This window comes from Mustela putorius, unplaced genomic scaffold (genome assembly GCF_011764305.1).
Source record: "Mustela putorius furo isolate JIRA1106 unplaced genomic scaffold, ASM1176430v1.1 tig00000095_pilon_pilon_pilon, whole genome shotgun sequence".
NCBI classification, from domain to species: domain Eukaryota; kingdom Metazoa; phylum Chordata; class Mammalia; order Carnivora; family Mustelidae; genus Mustela; species Mustela putorius.
The window spans coordinates 10,295,019-10,322,578 of NW_025421280.1; the positions used below are offsets into that span (position 1 = coordinate 10,295,019).

At 41.0% G+C, this 27,560-nt stretch overlaps 1 long non-coding RNA gene across 1 annotated transcript; it reads left to right on the top strand.

Annotated features, from left to right (window-relative positions):
• The first annotated feature begins 922 nt into the window (after nt 1-922).
• LOC106005116 lies at nt 923-27,560 on the top strand. Its single transcript, XR_001178278.2, has 3 exons — nt 923-1,163; nt 20,011-20,090; nt 27,460-27,560. It is a non-coding gene; the product is annotated as an uncharacterized LOC106005116 (long non-coding RNA).

Here is a 27,560-nt window from a genome sequence, read left to right on the forward strand (position 1 = left end):
CTCTGTCTGCCTCTGCCTACTCGTGACTTCTCTATCACATAAATAAATAAAATCATAAAAAAAAAAAGCAGCCCATAAAGTAAAAATAGGACTTTTTAAAATTGGGGGTGTCCAGGATGTCAGCTGTATGTATGCGTGGGACAATTGCTCAGTAAGTGATTGTTAAGTGAAAGTAAGAACCACTTACAAGCTATGTAATTTCTTGGCACCTGGCGGTTTCTTCTGGTATTGCTGTAACATGTGGGAAATGTTTAAGGTCTGAGGTTTTCTTAGTTCCCTCAGGAGCAGTCCCTGAGACAAGTACGGGAATTAAGTACCTTGACAGGTGATTCTAGGAGGTGCCAGTGAAGGAGAGAGCAAGTCAAGTAGTGCCAGCTGGGAAAATAGCTAACAAAGGCTGCTTTCACAAACAGTTACCACTGTGGGAACAACTGAACGCTCAGTGCCTTCAGAGATGCTGGGCAAGCCCGGTAGCCTCAGGGTCCTGTGTTTTTATTCAACTACTCCCTCCCGCCTTTTCTGATTAAGGCCCGTTCCTGGAGGTGTGAGCTCCCCAGCACTCTGGTCCATCCCCTCTGTGAGCCAGACACACTCTTGGGGCTAAAGAACGCCCTCAGCGAGTTGCAGGTCCTTGAGGTGGGATGGCCTCACACGGACAGAAATGCTGTGTGCCACGTGAGCCAGCACCATGTGCCGTAGTGGACAGACTCCGAAATGACCCCCAGCGGTGTCCCCCACCCCAGTATTTACACTTTCATGTAATTCTCTTCCCTGGAGCATGGGCTGGACCTAATCGTTTGAGTCTAAGGAACAGAATACTGCAGAGGGGATAGATTGCTACTTCCGGCATTAGATCACAACCACCACCAAAAGTGCCTTATTTACCTTTGTTCTCTCTCTCTCTCTCTCCCTCTCCAGGAAAAGCTGGCAGCCCTGTTGTGAGCTGCCCTATGGAAAGGTCCATGAGATACGGCGAGGGACTGAGGCTCTCGGACCCACAGCCCACAAGGGACTGAAGCTTTTCCAACAACCATGAGGAGCTTGGAAATGAATCCAGTGTTGAGAATTGACAGCCTGATTGTGACCTATGAGGACTTCGGAGCAAAAGGCACCCAGTAAAATCCTACCCAGACTCCTGACCTGCAGAACCTGTGAGATAATCAGTAGGTGTTGGTTTGAGCTGCTTAGACTGGGGGGTAATTTGTTACAAAGCATTACGTAATTCATACAGCTGCTCTATAAAGACCAAAAGCTTTTCTATAACTTCGTCATGGCAAAGTAAGAGTTTCATAAGAGGTATTAATTTGTTTTTACTACCACGGTGCAGTGCCGATAGCTTTCAAAAAGACTTTCAGAGAAGGAATTCAAACAAGTCAGTGGGGTATTTGCCCATTTTTTCATACTTTTTAAGATTTATTTAACTGGGCCTAACTAACCATCTGGAACAATGACTCATTTATTAGACACAGTAACTGAAGCTCTACTCTGAACAGATATTTGAACAAAAATGTGTTACAGCCAAGCGAGAATCAATTAACTTTACACAATTGATTACTGACTCTTACATTTATTATGTGTTTGCCAAAGCTATCGAGTGAAGCCCTGCAACTCTTGAAATATCTAAAGCTAGGAAAACAGTCAGTCATTCAATGGCCTGAAGTCTGGGTGTATACAAGACTGAAATACAGTTGGGGAGGTCATAAATTTGAGACCATCAGCATTTGTCTCCTAACTCGTGACAGAGCCATCATATAACGATTCATCCTCATTTCAAACTTGAACACTTGACCTTGTCCTAAAAGGTAGTTAGTGAGACAAGTTGTTTTATCATGGAACATGCCTGTTTTGATCACCCTCTCTTCACTCCTCTGGTGAAGGGATCCCCACCCTTGGGCTTTGGGGATGACCAAACACAAGACACCCAACACCAGACAGATGGAGTTGACAGCAGTTTCTTCATCACATATGCTCACAGTCTGGGGGAGGATACCAGAGGCCACACGGGGCCACATGGCCATTGTGCTTGGGAACAGAGTGAATAATCAGGGACTGTGGGAAGCAGGCTCTGTATTACTAAGAGATTAGGGTAACCCCTCATTCCAGTGGGAGTGTGTAGTTGGTTTATTTGAGTAATTCTATGGGCCTGCAGGGAACTGAAACCCACCAGTTGGGATACTCAGGAACTGTATTTGGTCCCTTTGATAACAAGTCCAGGAGACCTTTTCCACAGAACAAAGTGGGGAAGGGGACTTACAGTTAGCTCATTTGAGACCCTTCTGATTTTACCAGATGTCAAGGGAGCACATGATGAATTTCAAGTCTCACACTAGAATAACCGTGGGACAGTTCCCCACAAAGAACCCAGGAGTACACAGTTCCTCTTGAGATGTCAATAGGTTGACTGTATAAGCTGTTAGATTTCAGGAAGACATAGTAAAATTTATATGCACTTTGCCTGAAGATAGGCAAAATACCTACAGAAAGATGCACATCTTCCTTTTACAAATTTCCTGCTCAGATCTCTTTTTGGCTTAGAAAACTCACTTGCTTAATCTCTATGATTTTACAAAAAAAAGTTCAAAGTCATAGTCATCCCTCAAGGTCACAGATGATATTAAAGACTGGGTTTGATGAAGTCCAGGCCACAGTTTCTGTCCTGGAGGGAACCAGAAAGGGGTGAGGATACCTCCCCTGCATTGTCCTGGTCATGTTTCCAGTCATAGAAGCAGAGTTGCTGGCAACCCTCTGTGGTCTGCCTCTAACAGTGAGACAGTTTGGCCCATCCTGGTGCCCAAGACCAATTAGGAAAGTGAGCAATTCTGAGAAATCTCTGGATATTGCTGAGCACTGGACTTGATAGGCAATAAAGGCAGAATAAATTCCTTTTGGCAAGTCTTGGTCCCTTCATATTCCTCTTCCCTATGATAATACCCTATGAGGTTTAATCTTGCTCAGAACAGATGGGTCCTTAACTGGGGCAAAACACACCTCGATCATGCAGCCAAGGAAACAGAGACCCAGAAGGGTAAACGTTGCTTGAATATCTCATAGTTGGTTAGTAACTTTTTAAAGAGTTCTATTTGGGGGGGGGGCACTGGGTGGCACAGTCGGTTAAGCACCCAACTCTTGGTTTTGGCTCAGATCATGATATCAGTGTTGTGAGATCAAGCCCTGCATTGGGCTCAGAGCTCAGTGTGATGTTTGCTTAAGACTTTCTCCCTCTGCCCTTCCTCACCCCATGATCAGGTGCATGTGCTCTCTCTCAAATAAATAAATAATCTCTCTCTCTCTCTTTGTTTAAGATTTTATTTATTTATTTGTCAGAGAAAGAGAGTGTACACACAGGGGGAGCGGCAGGCAGAGGGAGAAGCAGGCTCCCTGCTGAGCAAGGAGCCTAATGTGGGACTCTATCCCAGGACCCTGGGATCATGACCTGAGCCGAGGGTGGATGCTTAACCAACTGAGTCACCCAGGTGTCCCAATAAAATAAGTCTTAAAAAAAAAAAATAAAAAGTTCTATTTTCTAAGGATACTTGGAAGTGTGTTAGGATGTGTTAGGTGGGAGTGTTGGAATGCATTTAATCTGGGTTTGAATCCCAGCTTTCCTACCCACCAGGAGTGCCACACTGACCCTATGGTCTGATGTCTCTGAGGCTGTTTCCTCTTCTGTATGAAAGGGTTGACTAAGTACATTGCCTGATACATAGAATGTGTATATATTCCAGCATCTACTTATGTATTTTTTTCATTGGCAGAAAATTCTAAATGTAAAATGCCTGATCTGCACAACTGAGGCAGAATTTGATGCCTGGTATGATTCCTGAGTTCTTTCCACTGTGCACACAGTTTTTCTCATTTAAGAGCAAACATGCCACAAATACAGACTCTTAGAGTTTTTTCATGTCTACCAGGTCACAGAGATGGCATCACTAGAGAAACATACTGAGAATGTATCAGGACCTAGTAATTAATACCTTTTCCACAGGCAACACTGGAACTTTTTCTATCTCTGTGAGGAACACTCACAAGGTGGCTAAGTGAATATTTATTTTCATTGTAAATGTATCTAGAGCTAGAAAGTAAAATTAGACAATAGGTTGATGGATACAAGTTGTATTAGATCTGGAATCATCCAGAGTTCAATAGTCTTTTACCCCCCCCATAGCACTTTACCTTCGGCAGGGCCTCTTCATAGAATTGTAAAAATTCATTCAGTGAATAGCTATTGCATATCTACTATGCCGACCGTGTAGAGATACTGTTCTAGGTGCCAAGAATATAGCAATAAACAAAATGAGGCAAAACACCAACCCCTCATTTAGCTTAAATTCCAGTGGACAAGTAGAGAGGCCATAAAAAATAAGGAAATAAATTCTGTTACCTAACAGATGATGGATGATCAATGCTATGGTGAAACTGAGCCAGAGAAGGAAGGTAAGGGGTTCTGAAGGTAGGGTTGTAATTTGAAATACAGGCATCTGAGAAGGCTTTAAGGTGTCATTTAAATGAAGACCTGAAAGAGTTAAGAGTTCAGGGTATTTCAGTCACAGGCAACAGAAAGTACAAATGTCCTGGGGCAGAACCAAAGCTGCAGGGGTGCCTGGGTGGTTCAGTGGGTTAAAGCCTCTGCCTTCGTCTTGCGTCATGATCCAGGGTCCTGGGATGGAGCCCCGCATCAGGCTCTCTGCTTGGCAGGGAGCCTGCTTCCCCCTCTCTTTCTGCCTGCCTCTCTGCCTACTTGTGATCTCTCTCTGTCAAATAAATAAATAAATCTTAAAAACAAAAACAAAAACCAAAGCTGCAATGTTGTATTTCAGTAAGAGCAAGTAGATCAATGCAGCTGAGGGAAGTGAGTGGAGGAGAGTAACAGAAGAGGCCAGAGATGTAAGGCAGGGACAGATTATAAAGGATTTACTGGCTAAGGAGAAAAGAGTGGCTTCTAAGAAACCAAGTGAGATGAGAGGGTTGGAACACAGAAGTGCATGGTCGATGTATGTTTAAGGATGGGTGATGGACATTGGGGAGAGTATGTGCTATGGTGAGTGCTGTGAATTGTGTAAGCCTGCTGAATCACAGACCTGTACCCCTGGGGCAAATAATACATTATATGTAATTTATAAAAAAAGAAAAGGATCACTCTGGTTGCTGGGTTGAGAATAGATTAGGAAATGCAGGAGAGACAGAGGGACAACCAGACAGGGGCTACTACAGAACCCAAATAAGAGATAATATTAACTTAGATCATGGTGGTAATAGCACCATTAGTAAGAAGTGTGAGAATTAGTAAAGGGAAACCCTACTAAAATGGAGTTGGGCGGCCGGCAGAGGGAGTTATCAAGCCCTACCACTCCTTGTCAACTGTTAATCTATGGGAAGAGATGGAGCTTCTCTGGATGCTACTTTACGATTTAATTATTTGAGAGAAAGAGAGAGCAAGAATCCCCAAGCTGACTCCGCACTGAGTGGGGCTCCATCCCTGGACCCTGAGATCATGACCTCAGCAGAAATCAAAGCCAGCTGCTTAACCAACTGAACCACGCAGGTGTCTAGGGATATCACTTTAGTTATTGCTTTACCAGCCCAGCAGGAGGTGGGAAGGCTTTCCACCGCCCCCAGCAACAGCCCAGCCAATGAGAGATAGTCACAACTCAGCCAATGAGAAGCCACTGCACTTCCAAAACCCAGTTTACTCCAGTGACCTTTTTTTTGTTTTTAAGAGCAAAGGTTTTCTAAGGTTTCACCTCTCTATAAAAAAGCCAGGTTCCTCTTTTGTTCTGGGATTTAACGATAGTTTAGCTGCAGGCAGTCAGCCCTGGGTTGCAATTCTGGTATTCCCTGGTAAGCTCATCTTTTGCTGGTAAAATAACTGGCAGTTTTCTTTTCATTTATTTACTTATTTTTACATAGGCCTCATGTTCTGCATGGAGCCAACAAGGGGGTTCCAATTCGAGACCCTGAAATGAGACCGGAGCTGAGATCAGGAACCTGTTGCCTGAGCAACTGAGCCACCCAAGCACCCCTGGCAGTTTTATTCTTTAATTAAAAAAAAAAAAATAGTTTTTTAAGGTTTTATTTATTTACTTGAGAGAAAGAGGCCACAAATGGGGAGAGGGAGAAGCAAATGCCCTGCTGAGCAGGGAGCCCAACTTGGGGCTCAGTTCCAGGACCCCAGAATAACAACCTGAGCAGAAGGCAGATCCTTAACCAACTGAGCCACACAGGCGCCCCCAACCCTGCAGTTTTTGTTTGTTTGGTTGGTTGGTTAGTTTTTGGTTTTTTTTTTTTTTTTTTTTTTTTTTTTTTGTCTTTGGTTTTGGTTTTTTAAAGTTAACAGAAGCTATGTGATCCTGGAAATCCTTTAAAGGTAAAACCAACAGGACATACTGAAATGGGAGAAATAAAATGAAGAATTGAGGGTGACTCCAAAGTTTCTAGCTGGAGGGACTAGGGAGAAAAGCACACTTAAAAGAGCAAGGAGCAGGGGTGCCTGCGTGGCTCAGTGGGTTAAGCCTCTGCCTTCGATTCAGGTCCGGGTCGCAGGGTCCTGGAATCGAGCCCTGCATCAGGCTCTCTGCTCAGCAGGGAGCCTGCTTCCCCCTTTCTCTCTGCCTGCCTTTCTGCCTACTTGTGATCTCTCTCTTAAAAAAATAAATAAAAGAGCAAGGAGCGGAGATGTGCATGAAGTGGGGATGAGATGCTCAGAGTTTGTGGAGGAACGTGTTATGTTTAAAGTGCCTCCATGAGTAAGTGGAGGTTTCAAGGGGACAGTTATGTTTGAGTGGACAGGGACAGGGAAGAGATTTTACTTTGAAGACCACGTCTGGAGCTTGGGGTCCTCTCTCTTTTATGAGGGAGAGCTGAAGGAACTAGCGCTTCTTCTTTATGGCCCATCTAAGCTGACATCTTCACCAAAACATGTTCTCCCCCAAACCACATTTCCCACCAGTGGTGAGGAAAGACCTGGATAGAAAGCCCAGATGTTGAAGAATGGTTCTTGGAGAGGCCAGCTAGTAGGTGCATGCATTATTTTTTGTGGCCTGTGTCCAAGCAGCCACACTGACAGTTCCCCCTAATTTCAGGTAATGCAGAGGGAAAAGGACTTGCTTCTTTGGGACTTTGGCACGAGAAGGAAGCTGTGCCAATCATTCAAGCCCCCACCCTCCCACCCCTGTGCTCAGGACTGCTGCTTGGAAGCACTGGGTATTTTTCCACTGGAGAAGTGCTTAGTGGATGTGGTGATAAAAACTCCTTGAGATGACTCAGCTGCTTTGGTCTTTTTGCCAATGTCTTGTTCCGGAGGGGGTTGAAGGAGGCTTCAGACAGGAGGGATGGAACACCTGCAGCAGGAATGTTCTGTGGGGAGGACTTCCACCTTTTATACTCCCCCCCACCTCCCACCCCACCCCCCGCCAAAAAACCTGCATAATAGTAACTCATGTTTCTCCAGGCATACTGGGAGCCAGGTACACAAAATACCATATTAGAGATGGGAAAAGAAGGCTTGGAGAAGTTAGGGGACACACCCAAGGCTCTTCTGCCTGTGCTCTTGATCATACCTCTCTGGCCTTTCTGAGCATAACTGCTTCCTCCTGCTTCCTCCCCTTGGGGTCTTGGTATCAGAAACTGGGAGCTCGCGCATGCGCTCTCTCTCTCTTACCTTTCTTCCTCCTTAAACCCTGTTGGAGAATAACAGATGCTCCTTACTAATGGCTCAGCTGTTAACTCTTCTGTAAAAAGACAATTCCCAGGGGGGAGAGGCAAAACATATTTCTGGGTAAGTCATGTCATGTGTACAAAGCTACCTTTGATGTACTGTACACTTGGAGCCCCAAACTTGCTTGTATTTTGAACTCAAAACATTGTTAGCATGACTTTGCTTCTTTTCCTGGAAGAGAAGAACCAGTGCATTATCTGGAAAAATCCCTCTGGTTTGATACATAGTTCACCATTTTATCTCAGTTTCCCAAGGTCTCTAATCACTGCCAGAAATCTAGACATTTTCCCAGGTAAGAGCATCTGCCATTGGAAGTTGCAGGGAATGAGGAGGCCTCTTGGCTATGACTCCCCACCATCTCTGCCAGCACTGGGGCCCTGAGCTATACTGTTCCCACATCCAGAGTAAAGAATGATTTTTACCCCAAATGGGAACAATGTTTCTGTATTTATAAATCTGAGAGATTCAGACACATCTGCTCATATTTACACCAATTCTGTTGCGACTGTAAAATTGCATATGCTATTTTGATGAAACTTTATCTTAATTTCATTACCAGCCTGAGTAATCATGTGATAATTGCCGGATTTCCAAGTAACTGGGCAAAAATGATATTTAGAGGGGTTTTTTTTAGTTTCTCCTCCTAGACTCATGACTTCAATAAAAATTCTGCTATTTTATCTTCCTAAATGGAAGCCAAAGTGATTTATTTTCAAGCTAGTCATTTGTCCATACTTGGAAGGAGAAATGGCTGACTGTATCTTAAAGAGGGGGTCATTGATGGTCTTGGTGATGGTCCAGTCCAGGAACAGAGCTGCTTGCTACATTAAAGTCTACTTGAGGTGAGGAAAGCTGCTATAGAAGAAAGAGCTCAGGGTTTGGCTTCAAACAAACCTGGGTTCGCAGTTAAGTGCCTTCACTAACTAGATAGTTGTGTTGCCTTTGGTGAATAAATCACGTAACATCTCTGAGCCTTATTTTCTCATCTAGAGAATAGGTGTTTTTTTTGTTTTTGATTTTTAAAAATAACTATGCTCTGTGAATCTTTATGATTAGATAGTCCTTAGGATGATGTCTAGCAAACAGTAGGTTATGAAAAATTATAACTCTTAGCATTTCTATTACCACCTTCCAAACCTGTGTGTGTCTGTTGAAATATAATATATACTGCTTAAAATATTGTCATAAAGATTTCACTATTTGTCTGACTGTGACGATACTTTGTTTTTGGGATAATTTTGTTCCCTGTTGGGATAGGAAACTCAAGCCACCATGTTGTACAATACTACTCCAGGGCATGCCATTCACATTTGGTCCACATGAATGGCCTCCCTTAAAGTTATGCATTAGAAAACCTGAGGCTCTTACCCTAGAAGTCAACAACCTACATTGCTCTCAAAAGCCCCCCTCTTGCCTTCCATGCTGACCCATTCCTACCAGCAGGTTTTGGGACCATCTAGGATCATGATGGTATCACTCTATGGATCCCAAGCAGCTACTATTTAGGAATTTCTAGTTGCCACACCCCTCTCACCACGCTGGGTCTCCTTAGATATGACTTTGATTGAAATAAGCCTGTCTATTATAACCCATTGGACATCTTCCTTCAGGGTATCTGTGATGATGACAAGTCCTACATCTTACAGTCTAGTCTAAGGGGCCATCTCTAACCCCAGTTCTGCCAAACCTGTCCTACCTTTGAGGTCCAAATATGTATCAAAGGCTATATATGTATAATACTTCTTTTGGTTTCAATTTAGGCAAAAACTTTAAACTGGGAGGTTGGCACCTTGAGTCCTAGTCCTAGCTCTTCTACAAATCAAATGTATGATTTTAGGCAAGTGTTGATGATTGCAAAATGATCACAAGATGTTCTCATGTCTGTGTGCATACGATTTGCAGTGTGATTTTGTTTCCCATCAAGAGGGGCCATCTAATTCTCAACCCCTTGAAGCCATGTTTGGCTAAGTGACATTGCTCAGTCAATGAAACACTAGCACATACAATGCAAGCAGTGCCTTTAAAAGTGTTTTCATGTTGGGCGTTGCTCTTTCTGGCTGCTGATATCCATGCTGCCATATGTGAGCAAGTTCAGACTAGCCAGCTGGATGATGCTGTAGTTAAGCCTATAGCCAGGCTGTGAATGATGTCACTAGATTAACTGGTCTTCCAACTGCAAGAAATGCGAGTGAGATTATTTTAAATTATTCAGCCTCAGCTAAGACAAGAAATTAAGCCAGAACAGAAAACCCACCCGGTTAACCCACAAAATCATGACAAATATATGATTGTTGTTTTAACTCATTAATGTTGGGGAATGTTTGTAAATAGCTAAAGCCAACTTATACAGTAATTCAATTTCTTTCTCTGATTCTCTTTCCACATCTTGATTATGAGAGTATTGAATCAGATCAGAACTGTTAAGTACAAGGCACAAGAGCTATCGTCTTCCTATCCCAAGACCATATGAAACATTGTTAACTGATCACAGAACACTTTCTCATTGGACCCCAAAATAGTGATACAGTGCTTCTAGCACTCTCGTAGCTACCCCCTGTTCACAGGGTGGGCAGTGGAATGATGCCCATTTGCCAGTTCTCTTTTATACCAGTAATTCTCAAGTGTGACCAATCACCACCATTCCCTAACCAGTCCCCTGGGGAGAGGTATAGACCTAAGATTGACATTCTATTTTGTTGAAATCACATTTGGTAGGTTTGGGTCAGACTGGAAATCTAAAGGTTTCCAGGGGATTCCAATAATGATACAGGTTTGGGAATAGTAGACTGAATGATTTCTTAGGTGTTTTCCAACCCAATTCTTTGGTTATTCTAAGCAAAGCATTGTCCTTAATCTTAGATTTGACTGGATAATAACAGTATCTTCTATCCCTAAGTAATCCCATGCAAACATACCCAGATGTTTGAGTCTTCAGATGAATCACCCACACTACTTTGAGTAACCTGGGGTTCTTCTCTAAATATTACTCTTTAGTATGCAATAAGCCAGAAGAAGACTCTCTTAGGCATTCAGAAGGAGAAAGAAAGAGACTCCCAGATTCAGGACAAGGTAAATTAACTGGTTAATTCTCTAGAGCCATAAACCATGAATCCTGCTCTGAAAGACGGAGTTCACTGTATTGTTAAGACCATGAGTCCACACTTGCGCTTCCAAACAGTGACCTAGAATGTGGCATACATACAGTTACCTGCAAACCAAGGCCTCTAGATTAGAACATTGAAAGATAACCAGGAAGTGCCAATAATAATACTGACAGCTAATTCTTAAGTGCCTTCTATGTGCCAATCAGTATGCCAAGACTTTGTTACTTTATCTTACTGGCTCCTCTGAATAACTCCATGAAATAGGTACTTTTATTATTTCCATTTTTTTTTTAAGATTTTATTTATTTATTTGACAGAGAGAAATCACAAGTAGACGGAGAGGCAGGCAGAGAGAGAGAGAGGGAAGCAGGCTCCCTGCTGAGCAGAGAGCCCTATGCGGGACTCGATCCCAGGACCCTGAGATCATGACCTGAGCCGAAGGCAGCGGCTTAACCCACTGAGCCACCCAGGCGCCCTTATTATTTCCATTTAATGGATGAAGAAAGTGAGTTGTCAAGGTAGAAGTAACTTACCTGGGGTCACGTGGCTAGTGGGTGGTAGAGCCAAGCAGAGTGCACATAGATCTGACTCCAAATTCCCCATTCCACACTAGCGTGCCACACAGCCTCTCAATGATGCTTTCATTAGTGCACAGGAAACATGAGCAAATTCCCGAAATACATTTTTCTAAAACACAGCAACTATGACAGAATATTAAATCAAATTAAAGCTGTGAAAGAAAATGAAGCATTGGTTCCTTCTTACATTTTCTCATCAACACTCACAATCCCATTATGTTTATTTCTCCCTTTGTTCCAGTTTCTCCTTAAAAAGAAGTTTTGATTGACGGCTTCTTGGAAGTCGCTATAATTTAATCTACTTACCTTCTCTTTCATCATTTTATTTTGTTTTCTTTCTACTGTTTCTATACCAAGGGAGAAAAATATCACTATTCTTTTGCTTTTTCTGTATTATTCTATTTGGAAAATCTTGGAGGGCTTTCTGTGTTGTTCTTTACTTTTCCAAATTCTACCATTTCCAGGAAGAAAGTCATTTATTCAAGAGGATGAAAAGCAGGAGATTTTGGCTCCAATTAATTTGTTTTGCAAGTGAGAATGGAGAAATCACTAAAGATGGCAGAATATTCCCCTTCATTCATCAATAGATACATATGTAATTGAGTACAAAAGTCTTGACCCTTTGATAGACTTCTGGAACATTTCATCTACTGGAGGAGAGACAGGAGTTAGATAATCATTCTGATAGATGTTTAGTTATACTGAGTATGCTAGAAGAGAACAATGGGGTCCCCAAAAAACTTGTTCAGGAAGGCCTCATCAGGAAGACCAGTGAAGATTTTTTGAGGAAGTGACACATGAGCTAAATTAACTAGAAGAAGGAGAGGCTGGGTCGAGAATGTACTGAGCAGAAAGAACAGCCCACCCAAGAGCGCTGTGGGGAGAGGGGTTTGAAAGACCAGCGAAGTGGGAGCAGAAAATGAAGAGTGTGTCATGGCTGAAGAAGGAGGCAGGGAGATTACCATCCCGGACATGCAGGTCAGGATGTGGATTTGGGATTTAATTTCCAGAGCAATGAACACATTGAAGGATAATGATCAAGGGATGGTTCACTCAGATTTGAATTATGAAAAGATCACTCTAGCTGTAGTGATTCACCTTATTTATCATTGACTTTTGGCACAAAACAAGCAAGTCTTCAACAGTTTTGTTTTTAGTAGGCAGAGGATATGGCAGAAGTGAAATGATCTCAGGAAACTTACTTTTCAAAATCCTTGTTATTGAGTTGAGCAGTGACGTAATCTCCCCAAATGTTATGTCATTAACAAAGAGGATAGAGCATCCTAAACTCCCAAGAGCCAAGAAGACTTTAGCCTGGATTCATTTCTCAATGTCTCGCAGTGATCAAGGCCCTTTGGGAGTTATCATGAGCAGCAATATCATCTCTACATTTAAAAAACTCTTCTAGAGTTTATAAAACACTTCTACAAACATCACTGAAAATTAAGAAGAATAATCAACACTCATGAGAACTAATCAGGGACTCCAAACTGTTCTAATTTACTTCTTACCATATCTTGTAGATAGATGGGAAACAATTATGCTCGTTTTAAAGATGAGGAAGCTGCAGTACAGAGAGAGGCAGGCACCGAAGGATTGAACTTACAAGTTCAGTTTGCAAGTGATGAAGGTGGGGCTTGACCCCAGGTATGCTGATTTCGAGTCAGAAACTTCACAACTATGCATTGTAGCAATTTCCAGACTGCCTGGACTGAATTCTTGCCTGGATCCTTTACTCAGCCGTAGAGTGTGGGCAAGTTTTTAACTTTTCTGAGGCTCAGTTTCCTGATCTATAAATGTGGATAATAATAGAACAGCTTGAAAGAGTTATAAAAAGTAAATTAATACACCTAACACACTGAGCACGTAGTAAAAGCTCAATCAATGTTAGGTATTATTATTACCATTATTATTGTGTCTGTTCCAGTGTACTGTGCTGTTTTCAGTGGGGCAGAGAATCCCTAAAAATAATAATTTTTTTAAAACAGCTAAAATCCATTAGGCAGGTATTCTTAGTTTTTAAAGTGTTTTACCTTGAGGTAGGCATTACTATTATTTTCTCTTTTACTGGTGAAATTAAAGCACAAAGATTAAAAGCAATTGTTTCAGAGTCCCTAGTCTAAAATGTGGCAGGGCCAGTATTTAGAGATAGGTAATTCTGACTTCAAGGGCCACAGGCCTTGAAACCTTACTGGTCTGACTGAGAACACTGGGATTTATTGAGAGACCACTGAAATAAAAACCTGCAGGTGGCAAAGGTAGCCAGACGACAAAGGAACTAAGAATGGAGGAAAAGAAACTTGTTGGAAATGGATTATCCTTCAGACCAGTTGAGTAGCTTGGCAGAGTTTTTAAAGGCTGAGAATTTTGGGAGAAGAAGAGAGTGTTAATGAAAGCATAAGATGTCTTTGCCAACGAGAGGTTAGCATTTTTAGATGAAATTACTACAAAATAGAGATTAGAAGTTAGGTCTATAAGGCTTCCTATCCAAGAAAAACAAAACAGAATAGGTTTCCAATGGACAGCATTACCTAATGATTTATTATGATATTGGTTTTGTCCATTTTCAAGGTGTATTTTCCTATCTTTCCTTCTTATAATGCTTTTTAGGAATTCATCCTGGTTTAGTCCATGCCCCAGGATGGAGGGTTTAATTGCTCTATTACTTATTCAGTAGGACAGATTTTGTTCCCAAGTGTAAGGAGTCCAGCAATGCTAGCATTGCTAGTCCTAGCAATATTGCAAGTCCTAGCAAAATTGCAAGTCCTAGCTAGTGCTAGACTAGCAATGCTAGTCCCAATCTTTTAAGTCAGTAGGTAATGTAAAAGCTGTTAGAAGAGCAACTACCATATCCATCTGACTCCAGAATGAATACTTAATCTCTCAGACAGGCATGTCTGTCCTCTTGGCAATCTGAGGCTGAGATCGTCTCAAGGATTTCTATCCACCTCCCTCCTTTATTTTAAGCTTATCTATGTTTTGCTCTTGCTGATACCACCAAATCTAGGATTTTGTTACAGACATGATCATTGTCTGTCCTGAGTAAAGTAAAATCAAAAGGAGAGCAACTGGCTCTGTTGAAAAAGAGTCTTTATGAATTTTTAATACAGTTTGCCCATATGGTCAAGGGTGATTTATTTAAAAAATATGTTGGGTTTGGAATACAAATAAATATTGTGCATTTTCCCATTTAGAGCTTTCATGAAGACATATTATATGCTGCCAGTATTATTGGGGCCTGTGAATTTCATTTATTTGATGTCCATAGTCATTTCATGGCCTTTCAATGTTAGCTTACCTTACTGTGAAGTATAAATAAGGAGTATATGAAATGAGGCTTTTCATAAAACATCCTACATAATTCTAAATTATGCTGTTAATGTAGGGGGATATGCTTGGCTCTTTCAGAGAGGTATTATTATATATTCCCATGTCCAAATACATTTACCATCTATCCTATAATAGGTAGAAGGGAAGACCTTCTCAGCATTGCCCAAAATACACAATAATTTTTATATAAAGATAAAACTAAAGACCCATTAGTATAACCAAACGTGCATTGAGTTTTCTCCCACTAGTAATTATAGGTCACAAAAATATTTTTAAATTGCTAAGGTACTTTAATCCCTCTAAAAGAACTTGAACTGCCATGACAAAGGGCATGGATTTCAAGGTGGTGGATTGAGGTTAAAGGGGCAGTGAATGGCCATCCAAACTCAAGTCTTTTTCCATGTGAGCCTGTCAACCAAAGTGTCAAGTTCAAGGTTTGACCTCATTAGAACTCATGAGCTGACAAATGTAATTCTGTAGACAAGGCCCTACTTGCAATCTAAGAAAAACCCTGGATATCTCTTATCATACCCAGTAATTATCAGTTGCTAAGTTGGGTTCTATGCATGTAAAAATAAAAAAGAATGAATTTGAGTGAGGCTAAATATAGAAGCTGAGATTCAGATTCTATTGTATTAGACTTCTGCATGACTCAACCAATTCCCATAGGCTGACAGCCAGTCTAATTTTAAATCTAGAGACTTTACAGCCGTAAAAAGTATTTCCTAATTAGGTAAGGAATTTGCCTGTCATTCTCCCCTCTTGGTAGTTATCATAAGACAGTCATTTACATTTTGAACTCACCATTCAGATGGAAACTCAGAGATTTCCAATTTTGTTCCAAGCCCCATTTGACTTCCAAGAAATATGCCTAATTGTTTTAGATGTGATACAATCATTAAACCATTATGGGAACTGAGCTGAAATTGCAGTAAGCAGAAGCTTAGCTACAATGACAAGACATAACTGTCACTCACACTGACCAAATCTCAAAGGCATAATAAATGATGAGAACCTCATTTAATTACTGTTTGTTCTTTCATGACAGTAAAAATTATTATAAATATGCAAAACAAATTTAGGTTTGTGATATTAAATAATGTTGACTCAAGGCTTTGTGAAAATTAAAATTATGGAGCAGGAGGATAAACTTTTCCCTCATACTTAGTACAAATGAAGTCTTGTTTGTCTCTAGTTTTACCTACTCTTCAGTTGTAGTACAATTGTACAATGCAAAGAGATACTAAAAATTTCACAAACATTTACTTCAAACCAATTGATTAGGTGTTTATTTAGCATCTACTATGCACAGAGCCTTGTATTAAGCTCTAGTTCACAGGGCCATTTTGGTCTCACTGAAATTCAAACTTGCGCTGCTAGTCCATTTCTTCGAGTGGTAAGACTGGTAAATAATAATTCCCTTATCCCAACAAAATTTCTCCTAAATTCTTTCCAAATTCAAGATTTGTTGAAAAAATTACTTTACTTTGTCAGAAACTGAAGTTGCAACTTCTGTGTTAGTGAATGAGGTGGTTGACTCCAAGTTCAGTGACTTTTCTCTCACATAAGATAGACTATTCTAAAGTTGTGCAAATGGAACTGGTAATGAAGGTCAACACTTTGACTGAGTAGGCATGTGGCAAAAGTGAGTTTTGAGAAGGGGTACCAATATTATGGGAGGGAGAGGAGCTGACATGAGACACTATAGTATAGAAAGTAGGAGAATCAGAGATAACCACAGGAGCACTGGAAGTCTGCGTAGATGGGATAGTTCTCCCAGGAAAGTACACCAAAAAAGAAATGAGGACAGCAAAGATTATTACTATTAATATTACTACCAGCATTTTTGAATGCCTAACATCCCAGGAATTGTACTAAGCCCTTTACATATTCTCATAATAACAGCTATTTTCTACTGCTTATTTTTTAGTTGAGAAAATTGAGCCATAGAGAGGTTGGTCAACTAGCCCAAGGACACACACAGCCAAAAAATGGCAGAGCTAGGATTCAACCCTAGGTCTGCCTCCAGAGTTCAAATTCTTAATCACTACATTCTAGTTCCTCACAAATACAGATTTTGTAAATCTAAGAGTTGGCGCTGCTTGGATCATGACAGCACAGAGCTGTGGAGTTAGTCCACTCAATAAATGGCACCTCAATTGGCCCAAGTCTAAATCCTACGTGTAATCCTTAGATAACCCTATTTCATCCTTTACCCCCAGCCTCAAGGCTATTTTGGCAGTTCTCCCTCAACAGTGTATCCCAAATCTGGCCCCTGTTCACCAGCTCCACAGCATTGTCTTAGACCTCAGAAGTTGTCATCTTTTACCTAGACTACTACAATGACCTCTAAATGGTCTCTTCACATTCACTGTCAATTCCCTACTCATTTTGCACTTCTCAGCTAGAGTAACTTGTAAAAGCAAATCAGATTATAATAGTACCCTGTTTAGAATTTCCTGATAGAGTCCCATTACTTACTGAATAAAATCCAAAATCCTTTCCATGGCTTACAAGGTCCTTCACCATCTGTTCTGTCTATATTTACCTCCAATAACCCTTACCTCACTACACTCTGATCAAGTTACATCTTTCTGTTCCTTGAATGTGCCAAGCTAGGTTCCATACTGGGGCCATTGTTCCTCCTCCTGCTAGGAGTGCTTTTCCTCCACATATGCTCCAGATAGGTCCTTCATCATTCAGATTCTAGTTAAAGCATCATTTCCTCCATGAATCCTTCTTGAACTCCAAGTTTCATTGCCCCCATCCCCCTAGACACCTTATTTTTGTTTCTCCATAACATCTATCACACTGCCTGATGGTATGCCATTCATTATATGCTTGTTATCTGTCCCTCCCAATCTCAAATATAATTTCAATGGGAGTAGGATCCTAGTCTGCATTTTTCCTTCATCTTCTGGCACTAAGAACATGACCTGGAACATATTCGTTGCTTACAAAATACCAAAGATTGCTCAATGGAATGAATAAAGGAATGCAGAATATAAGGCTCAGAGAAACTAAATGAGACTTAATCATGATTTCTTGGCTAGTACAGGATAAAGCCAGGACCAGTAAGCTAAGACCCAGATGGTGCCGACACCTCCAAATGCTAGAGAATTCAGAGCCTAAAGGGTCAGAATAGAGCCAGCATTTGAGTTAAGTCCTAAAGAGAGTAGGATTTTGACACTCTCAGTAGACACAGAGGATAGGCAATCCAAGCAGGGGGTACAGCGTGGGCTAAGGCAGAGAGGTGGAGAGGTTCAGGGCAAGCATGTTCCCCTACAAGAACAAAATATCACATCGCCTGAGATCAGCAAAGATGAGAAAAGGGTTGACGTATCGGCCTCCCACACCGAAGCCTTCAAGCTTTAGAAGAGTTTTTGCAACTGACACTACAGTTAAGGGATTCTTAATTGTACCTTTTCAGCTTTTAGCTCATCTGTGGCAATGCCTAGCCTACTTCTGTTCTGCCTCCGTTATGAAGCTCTCACAGCTCAAGTCTAATTACTGTGAAGTTGCTCTAGACTCTGACAACACAGTGCGAGCAAAACTTGGTGGTAGGTGGGAAGGAGTGGGAGTCCAAAGACTGGGGTTCTTAACTCTCCTAAGGACCTCACACAGGTGTTTTCACCCCTTTATATCTCAGTTTACCCACCTGGTAAGATCTGGCTCTCCAGTAAATTTCTAAAAGTGTTTGGTTTGGTATAGAAAGTCAGTTACCACTTCCTGAGTCTTCAAGTCATTCCCTTATATGTTCATTTATGCATGCTTATTGATTGTCTTTTTTATGGGGAGCATATCAGTTTCTTGGGGTTGACATAACACAGCACCATATACTGGGTGGATTAAAACCATAAGGATTGGGGCGCCTGGGTGGCTCAATGGGTTAAGCCTCTGCCTTCAGCTCAGGTCATGGTCTCAGGGTCCTGGGATCAAGCTCCGCATCGGGCTCTCTGCTCAGCAGGGAGCCTGCTTCCTCTTCTCTTTCTGCCTGCTGCTCTGCCTACTTGTGATCTCTCTCTATCTGTCAAATAAATAAATAAAACCTTTAAAAAAAACCATAAGGATTTATTCTCTCAAATTTCTGGAGGCCTGAAGTTCTAAATCAAGTGTTGATAGGGCATACCCCCTCCAGTGGCTCTAAAGGAGAATCCTTCCTTGCCTTTTCCAGCTTCTGATGGCTCTGGCCCTTCCTGGGCTTATGGTAGCCAAACTCCAGTCTCTGCTTCTCCACCTCCATGAGGCTGCCCACTCTGTATGTTTCTCTGTGTCCTTCTTTGGCGCAGAGAGTCCAACTGAGATTATATACATAGTGTATTTCAGCATAGGATTAGCACACAGCCAGTATTCAATAAAAACCTCCTTGGAATTGTTATCCTCTTTAGTGAAGCATGTCCACTGATGGGGTTGTCTCTCCATCTGGAAAACAAATTTGTGTCCATGCCAAACCACCACAAAGGAGAGTGGAGATAGTTAACTGGGAAATTAAACCCCACAAAATCTGACCGTAGAGAGCAAGTGTCTGACGTACCCAGACCTGACTCTCGCCATGGATTGTATTATACAGATAAATATCCAGCTGCCACCCTAGTGACACCCAAATAGACAAAGGCTGGATTTAAGGCTCATTCAGTACCTCTTTACTTTCTAATGGACAATTTTGGGTGCACCCAGCACTCTTGGCAAGATGTAGTTAATATCGTAGATTTCTTGGTGTAGGAAGCCCATTATGTTTAGAACAAACAATCATTTTTATTCCCTGAAATCTTGACAGTAGGAACAAAAATCCAATTTGTAGAGATTTTTGCCCTTAAACTCCTATGGTTTATATACCTCAAAGAAGGCATATCCTGACTGTGGTGGCCTGAGGCTCCTCCAAAGACGATCTGGCCTCTGCTGGCTTCTCCAGTCTCACCAGCCATCCATAAATTCTGTAGATATTTTGGAGTAACGGGGATCCTCGACTATGCCCCATGCACTCTCTTAGACACTAAGAACACCTTCAATAACTCATCAGGTATATCAGATACAGATTTTTCTAGGGTTTTTGAGTTCTGACACAAGATCCAAGGAATCTGACCATGGCCTCTTTAGCATTTTATAGGACAGTTATCATTTCTCATGATACAGGGCAAATCTGACAGAAATGGTCTGTGTCTTCTGGAAAATTCCATGTTTACTGCATTGAGAGGCGGGAAAGCGGGGTAGGTAGGATGACTGACAGTGGGCTGTAGGGAGATGTCATTCTGGCACTTATCAATTCTTTTTCCTATTGTTTCAGGTTTGTTCTGTGAATACCTAGGATCTTGCCATCAGAGCAAATGCCTTAACTAATATTACTGCATGAATCTGGAGACCAAGGTAAGAGCAAAGCCATGGTACTAGTCCATCCCCTTTATTTGATTTAAACACCCATAATGATGGCAGCCACTATGTCTGTCCTGTTTTTCATTATGCCTGCCTCCTGGGATACAGTTAGTGTTGAGTAAATATTGGCGAAAAGAAGAGAGGAAGGAAGGGGGGGGGGAGGGAGGAGCCAGTACTTGTGGCTGAACTAGATTCCCTAGTCAACTGTGACTTCTAACTTTCTGCCCTGTTGACATGATAACTGTATCTTACAGCTGGCACTTTCTCATGGTTGGAGATACCTCCTAGCTACAGCCTACCATGGTCTAACCCTGTTAGAGCCTCTCTCTTCAAACCTACAGACTTGACTCCTCCTATTTACCTCCCTCTCTCCCTGTCCCCAGTTTGAACTCCCAAGAGATAGACAATCACAGGGGCTCATTTTATCTTTTTTATTGCTGAACTCTGCTACTTCACAGGTCATTAGTTGTTAGTGGCTTGACTAACTTTATGCCAGATGCTCATTCTTAGGCCAATCAGCTGTGGCTAAACATATTAGGCAGTTTTCAGAGTATTTACTTTATAAATATTTTCCAGAGAAAAATGCAAAGCTTCCAAGATGAGCCCATTTAATGGCATACCATTTTTTTTTTTTAAGCATCAGTAGCTCATTACCATATTGGCCAATGTATTAAACAAAGACAGATACTTCGGAGACCAAAGTCATCTCATTGAAATGACAAGGAAACCAATAAAATGCATCATCCATATAGCTTAGGAAACTAAGCCTGATTCATTCCAAGAAAACTGTCCCAATGGGAGTGCCTATAAACCCCTTCTCCATTCCTCCACTTTCTACTGCACATTATCTCCATGTCAGTGAATTATTTTCACACGATAAAAGCCCCCAGATAGGAAATATTTACAAATGTAAATATGTTCCTTCCCATTTGAAGAAACCCTTATTTGCTTCATTATTTCAGAGTGCGATTTACACCATTTCCCTGTTGCTCCAGCCACTGGCATAAGTGGAGAGAAGCAGGCATGAAATAATTCGTTTTCAAAGACATCACTGTCCTTTACTAGAATAATAAGAGGGCTAATGTGTTGGGATAAAATTGAAAAAAGAGAATTTTTTTCTAATTTTTAGATATTAAGATGTGTGATTAAATGGAGAATTTCTTACAATTAAAGGATCAGCAAAGCTGAAACAGCAATGTTCATGGTCCTTTTAGAATGATAGCGAAGTCTGTGTTCAGCACACCACAGCATCCAACTCTCTAAGCCTCCCATAAACTTACAAATGATCTTTCATTTATTTTAAATCAATCAAGTGTCCCTAGAGGACTTTACCAGAAACCCAAATATAATTACATAAGCACACAGGCTTCCTAACTATGCATGTGTTATTCCAACAGAAAAATATAAGTGCAATACCAAAGGAGTGAAGGTTTATAAAGTACATTTTAATATCTTATGTACTGAGTTGGATACATATACCTTAGCTTAAATTAAAAAAAAAAAAAAAAGGAATAAACACAGAAGATATTATTTTAGACACTTAACTGTGGTTGGAATTACCCCAAAGTAGACTCTCCTCATTTAAATGAAGTTTACTCTGTTTCATGGTCTCCATTGCACTAACATACTTATTCAAGTCCTAGAAAATTGCTAACTTCATCAGCAATTGGCAATGCAAGGGCCTGAGGATATAGCGGGTCTTTTATTTATTCATTAGATCTATACAGCATCTCCTTTCCAAAGAGTTCCAGGCCCTGTAAAGAATGTTTAACTGATGTCACGCAAAAGTTTCATGGAAATGAGAACAGAGCTGGGTCTAAGGAGAAGTGGCAGCGGAGGAGGGACAATAAGAAGGAAGTGTAAGAGGAAATGGGAGATATTTATGGTGGGGAAGAGACACAAGAAGTCTTTAAAATGCTAAAATAAAAAATGCAGCATCCCAGTGCTGCCTCTCTCTAGTTAGTCCAGATAACAAGATGATGACGATATTCCATTTCTATGAAGGAAATCTTTCGAATCTCTTTCTTAAAAATACACCCCAGGGCAAGCTTCCAGGAATCTTCTTTTCAGTAGCGATATGAAATTCACAAGCTATCTGCTGATAAAGTTTAATATTCAAATCCAATGATATTTCTGTTAACACATTTTCATATGTCTAATAAAGTTCCCTCCCACTTCTCCTGGATCTGCTGTGACCAAATGTTTCATGGTTCATGCCATTTGGAAAATATTGAAAATCAGAAGAAGAATGGGAAGAAGGTGGCGGCATTGATACTTACTAGATTGTAATAGTAAGTAGTTAATTGGAAACTGCTGTGACATGCCCCCCATTCTTCTCTGGCCATGAAGAGGTAGGAAGGTCCTGAGGTGAGAGTTCTTGGTGCAAAACTGTTGTTTGACCCCTTCTATGACACTGAATCTCTTGAATTGTGGATCTAGCCAAGTTCATGCCAATTTCAACACTTAGCAGTAAACAGAAAGTAAGGGAGAGGATTATGATGAGATCATGGGAGATACGTTGTTTTAAAATTTTTCTTTTTGTGGAAAAAACAGGAGGCTGAATGGTTCACATTTTTTATACCCCTATTGGTATTAAATATTATTTATTAAAATGCTGATAAGCACTTGCTTTCAAAATTAAATACTAGCATTCCAAAAATTACATGTAAATAAGTCTAGTGCTGATGAAGAGGCATCAGAAGCGATAGATCCTGGAATTTTTACTTTAGCACCGAGGGACTGGGTGGTAGAAGATGAACAGGTGGGAAGACACTTATTCCCAGACTTCCAGAACCCACTGTGGACTTACAGAGAGACAATTGCTTTTCTCCAGAGCCAGGATTTCGGGTGAATGTAATTAGAACTCTTCAGTGTTTGTTGGATAGGTACGTCGTGCGTGGAGCTGAGGCATGTCACCAGCTCACTTTGTGTGGGATCCCATGAGTGGTGCCACATTATAATAAAATATTCTCATTTTTTTCCTATACATTCTTTCGTATCTTCAAACTAGCTCTTTCATCAGAACACTCTAGGAAACCAGGGAAAATGCATTTTTGTTGTCCATGAGCATTTTTTTCTAAATGCTTGAAAATATTGCGTGACAAATTTTTATTCTCATTCTTTTAGAAAACAATGTATCTTTAGTGGCTTTCTGGAGAAAACTTGTGTTTTACTTCAAATCGCAATAAATGAATTCCAAGTCAGGAGAATTAATTAGTAGTGGTTTATTCATTTTCATTTAATAAGCATATTTCCAATTATATACAAACTTATAAACCTGAAAAAAAGTTTAAGAATATCGATGGCAAGGGGAACACAGGTAACTGAAATGAAAGTAGGAAAATTTAGCTCTTGTCTATTCTTTAAAAGAGAACTTCGTATGGTCCTTAAAACTCAGAGTTCAGTTAGAAGGCTGGATTTGGCTGGAGGAAGTGGGTCATATTATCTACCCTCAGGCATTCGGGCTCTCAATTTTGGGTACATGGCAGAAAAGTAGAGGGATGACTGGTGGGACTTAACCTAGCAAAGGCCCTGTGACACACCGCCCCTTCTGTAGTAATAATGTGTCTGGGTATCAACCTTTTGTCTGTACTGTCATTTGCAAATATCTTCTCCCATTCCATGGGTTGCCTCTTTGTTTTTTTGACTGTTTCCTTTGCTGTGCAGAAGCTTTTGATTTTGATGAAGTCCCCAAAGTTCATCTTCGCTTTTGTTTCCTTTGCCTTTGAAGACATATCTTGAAAGAAGTTGCTATACAGACAAAAGGTTGATATCCAGGATCTATAATGAACTCCTCAAACTCAACACACACGAAACAGGCAATCATATCAAAAAATGGGAAGAAGATATGAACAGACACTTCTACAATCAAGACATACAAATGGCTATCAGACACCTGAAAAAATGTTCATCATCACTAGCACTCAGGGAGATTCAAATTAAAACCACATTGAGATAACACCTTACACCAGTTAGAATGGCCAAAATTAACAAAACAGGAAACAACATGTGTTGGAGAGAATGTGGAGAAAGGGGAAGGAACCCTCTTACACTGTTGGTGGGAATGCAAGTTGGTGCAGCCTCTTTGGAGAACAGTGGAGATTCCTCAAGAAATTAAAAATAGAACTTCCCTATGACCCTGCCATTGCACTCCTCGGTATTTACCCCAAAGATACAGATGTAGTGAAAAGAAGGGCCATCTGTACCCAGTAGCAGCAATGGCCACAGTCGCAAAACTGTGGATAGAACCAAGATGCCCTTCAACGGACGAATGGATAAGGAAGATGTGGTCCATATACACTATGGAGTATTAAGCCTCCATCAGAAAGGAGGAATACCCAACTTTTGTAGCAACATGGACGGGACTGGAAGAGATTATGCTGAGTGAAATAAGTCAAGCAGAGTCAATTATCATATGGTTTCACTTATTTGTGGAGCATAACAAATAGCATGGAGGACAAGGGGTATTAGAGAGGAGAAGGGAGCTGGGGTAAATTGGAAGGGGAGGTGAATCAAGAGAGACTATGGACTCTGAAAAACAATCTGAGGAGTTTGAAGTGGCGGCGGGGGGTGGGAGGTTGGGCTACCAGGTGGTGGGTATTATAGAGGGCATGGATTGCATGGAGCACTGGGTGTGGTGAAAAAATAATGAATACTGTTTTTCTGAAAATAAATAAATTAAAAAAAAAAAGAACCTGTTTGTAAAATTTCTAAAAATAAATAAATAAATAATCAGCTCTCATTAAGGAAAAAAAAATGTGTCTGGGGTCAAGGCTCTTTGGAGTTGCCTGAGAGCCTTCTTGCGCACCCCATTATCACCCTGCAACCTCCCGCAAGTTCCATGAACCCTTGATGGCTCTCCAGTACATTTTCTCTTGCCTCAGATAAGATGTCCAGGTGACTTTCTGTTGCCTAAAACTGAGAAAACCATGCTCCAAAACTTGTGAATGGTTTCCTGACATTTTGTTGATTTCCAATAGTAAGATGCCTGATAGAGGGGATAATTTTATTTTGTGGGCTTCCCCAACGTGCATCTTGGGGGCATATTTTACTTGGGTTGTATGAGTCAGAAGAAAAGAGGAGTTTGTTTATTTACTGACCAGTGTTCCTCTGGAGAATGGTCAGTGGAGGGGATAAGAATGTTTTGGGGGAGGGGATAGTGCCTGGGTCGTTGAGTCCATTAAGAATCTGACTCTCAGCTCAGGTCTTGATCTCACAGTCATGAGTTCAAGCCCCACGTTGAGCTCAATGCTGGGTGTGGAGAATACTTTTAAAATAAAACAACTTTTGGGTTCTTTCCCCTCACCAGCTTTCCCCTTTATGGTGATCCCTGGCAAGCTTGCCACTTTTGGCTCAAAAACTGAAAACTGAAGCAAATGATTAAGAATTGAAGAGCTCAAAGCTTATTTCTCAAAGAAATAATTATTTACTCAGAAGCATCCCAATCCAGTGTATGAGGAACAGGTTGAAACCTAAGGAATGGAGCTTCCTGCTCCCAACAAATTTGTAAAAGAGAGAAGTGACAAAATGGCAGGACTTAAATATAAGTGTGATGCTTCTGTGTTTCTTAACAGTTAAAATGGTATCACTTTACACTCTTATAATATGTGGGGGGTAGGAACATAATGTCAAATTACATAAGAAATATTTAAATCTATTAAAATAGTTGGTGGATCTCCAGGGGATTTAAAGATATTTTACACACTTCTTTCAAAAAAGCAATTCTGAGAGTATTTTCAGAATTTGCAGTGACGCAAGCGTTTCAACAGGTAATGGATTCTATTTTTAATTTCAAAAGCTTTTATTTTTCCCTGTGGTTTCTTTTTTAATTTGTTGGCGGATACTTTTTTTTTTTCCTACCTAGATTTCCTCCTGGACTTTTCTGTCTTTTTGAGCTGAGTCAAATTCAAAGGTGAATGCTGTTTTCATATTCCTGGATTGTTCTTCCTTGCCTCTTACCTGCAGTTGATCTCAATAGAGGCTTAATTAGCCATTTAGAAGTCAACATGCTAAGATTTCTAATTAATGGTAGCTTGCCTATCAAGTTAATGTCCTTGCAAATTATCTCCTTCTAGAGATTATTACAATTTGCAAATGCAAATCCATTATTTATTATATAGGGGGCTTAGCAGACACAGATTTTAAATATACTGCAGAGGTGTCTCTTACCACAAGACTGTAAGCTTCCAAAGTCAGAATGTAAGGCGAAAGATGTGTGCAGTCAAGATTCCCGTCTTGACAAGTCCTTAAATGGCACTGCATTGAAATGAACATGCTGCTGTCCATCAACCCTACAGACCCAGGAAGGGGGGGAAGGAAGAAGAAAGGGAAGGAGCATCAGGTCCTTGGCGTTTAGGGCACGTAGAGAGTCAGAAAATAATGACTTTTAAGCCCTAGAATCACATTAAGCATGGCAAGGTGCCTGCGCTGCGAGGTAAGCCTGGACACAGAAGATTCCGGTCAGATCCCAGCCTCACCCCAAGGTGGACAGTAATGGAATATGGCCTACATTTTCTGCATTATTTAAATTGTCCCTGCTCTCACTATCACCTCCCTTCTGCCCACTTCACCTTTCTCTTTCTTTGTCAAGCCTATACAAATGGATTTAAGAAAGTTCCAGGCGCAGGGTACGACGCCATGGTCATAGCCTTTCAAGCAACAATAAGTACTGACAATTTCATGGCTTCATTTTCCCCCTCAGATGTTTCTACTTTTTTTATTTGTATGGTTTCTTTCATTAACAAAACCCATACTAGAAATTCAAATTCACTGGCAAGAGCCTCTGTGTCAGAGTTTCAGAGGAACACAAAGAACTTTACTTGACATCAGTTGGGATGACAGCCAGTGGATTGTCCAAGATCTGAGGTGTGGTGAGGATTCTTTCACAGGAATCCCATGGTTAGTCTAGAAAATGATTTTCAAGCCTGGTGGTAAGTCATGTCTTCTGCATCTGGAACGGTTTCCTGTATCTTTTTTTTTTTTTTTTTAAATACCAGACATCGACAAGACACTGACATCCTTTTGTTTTGTTTTGTTTTACCTTTTTTTTTTTTAATTAACATATAATGTAGTATTTGCCCTAGGGGTACAGGTGTGTGAATCGCCAGGTTTACACACTTCACAGCACACTCTATAGCACATACCTTCCCCAATGTCCATAACCCCACCCCCCTTTCCATACCCCCCTCCTCCAGGGAACCCTCAGTTTGTTTTGTGAGATTAAGAGTCTCTTATGGTTTGGCTCCCTCCTGATCCCATCTTGTTTCATTTATTCCTTTCCTATCCCCTAAACCTCCCACGTTGCCTCTCAACTTCCTCATATCAGGGAGATCGTATGATAATTAAGACACTGACATTCTTGTAGGTACTCAGAAGACATCTGTTGAATGGAGAAGGGGAAGGAGAAGAAAGGGAAGGATGAAGCAGAGGGAAGAGGATGGGAAGGAGTTAACAGACTGTGAGAGG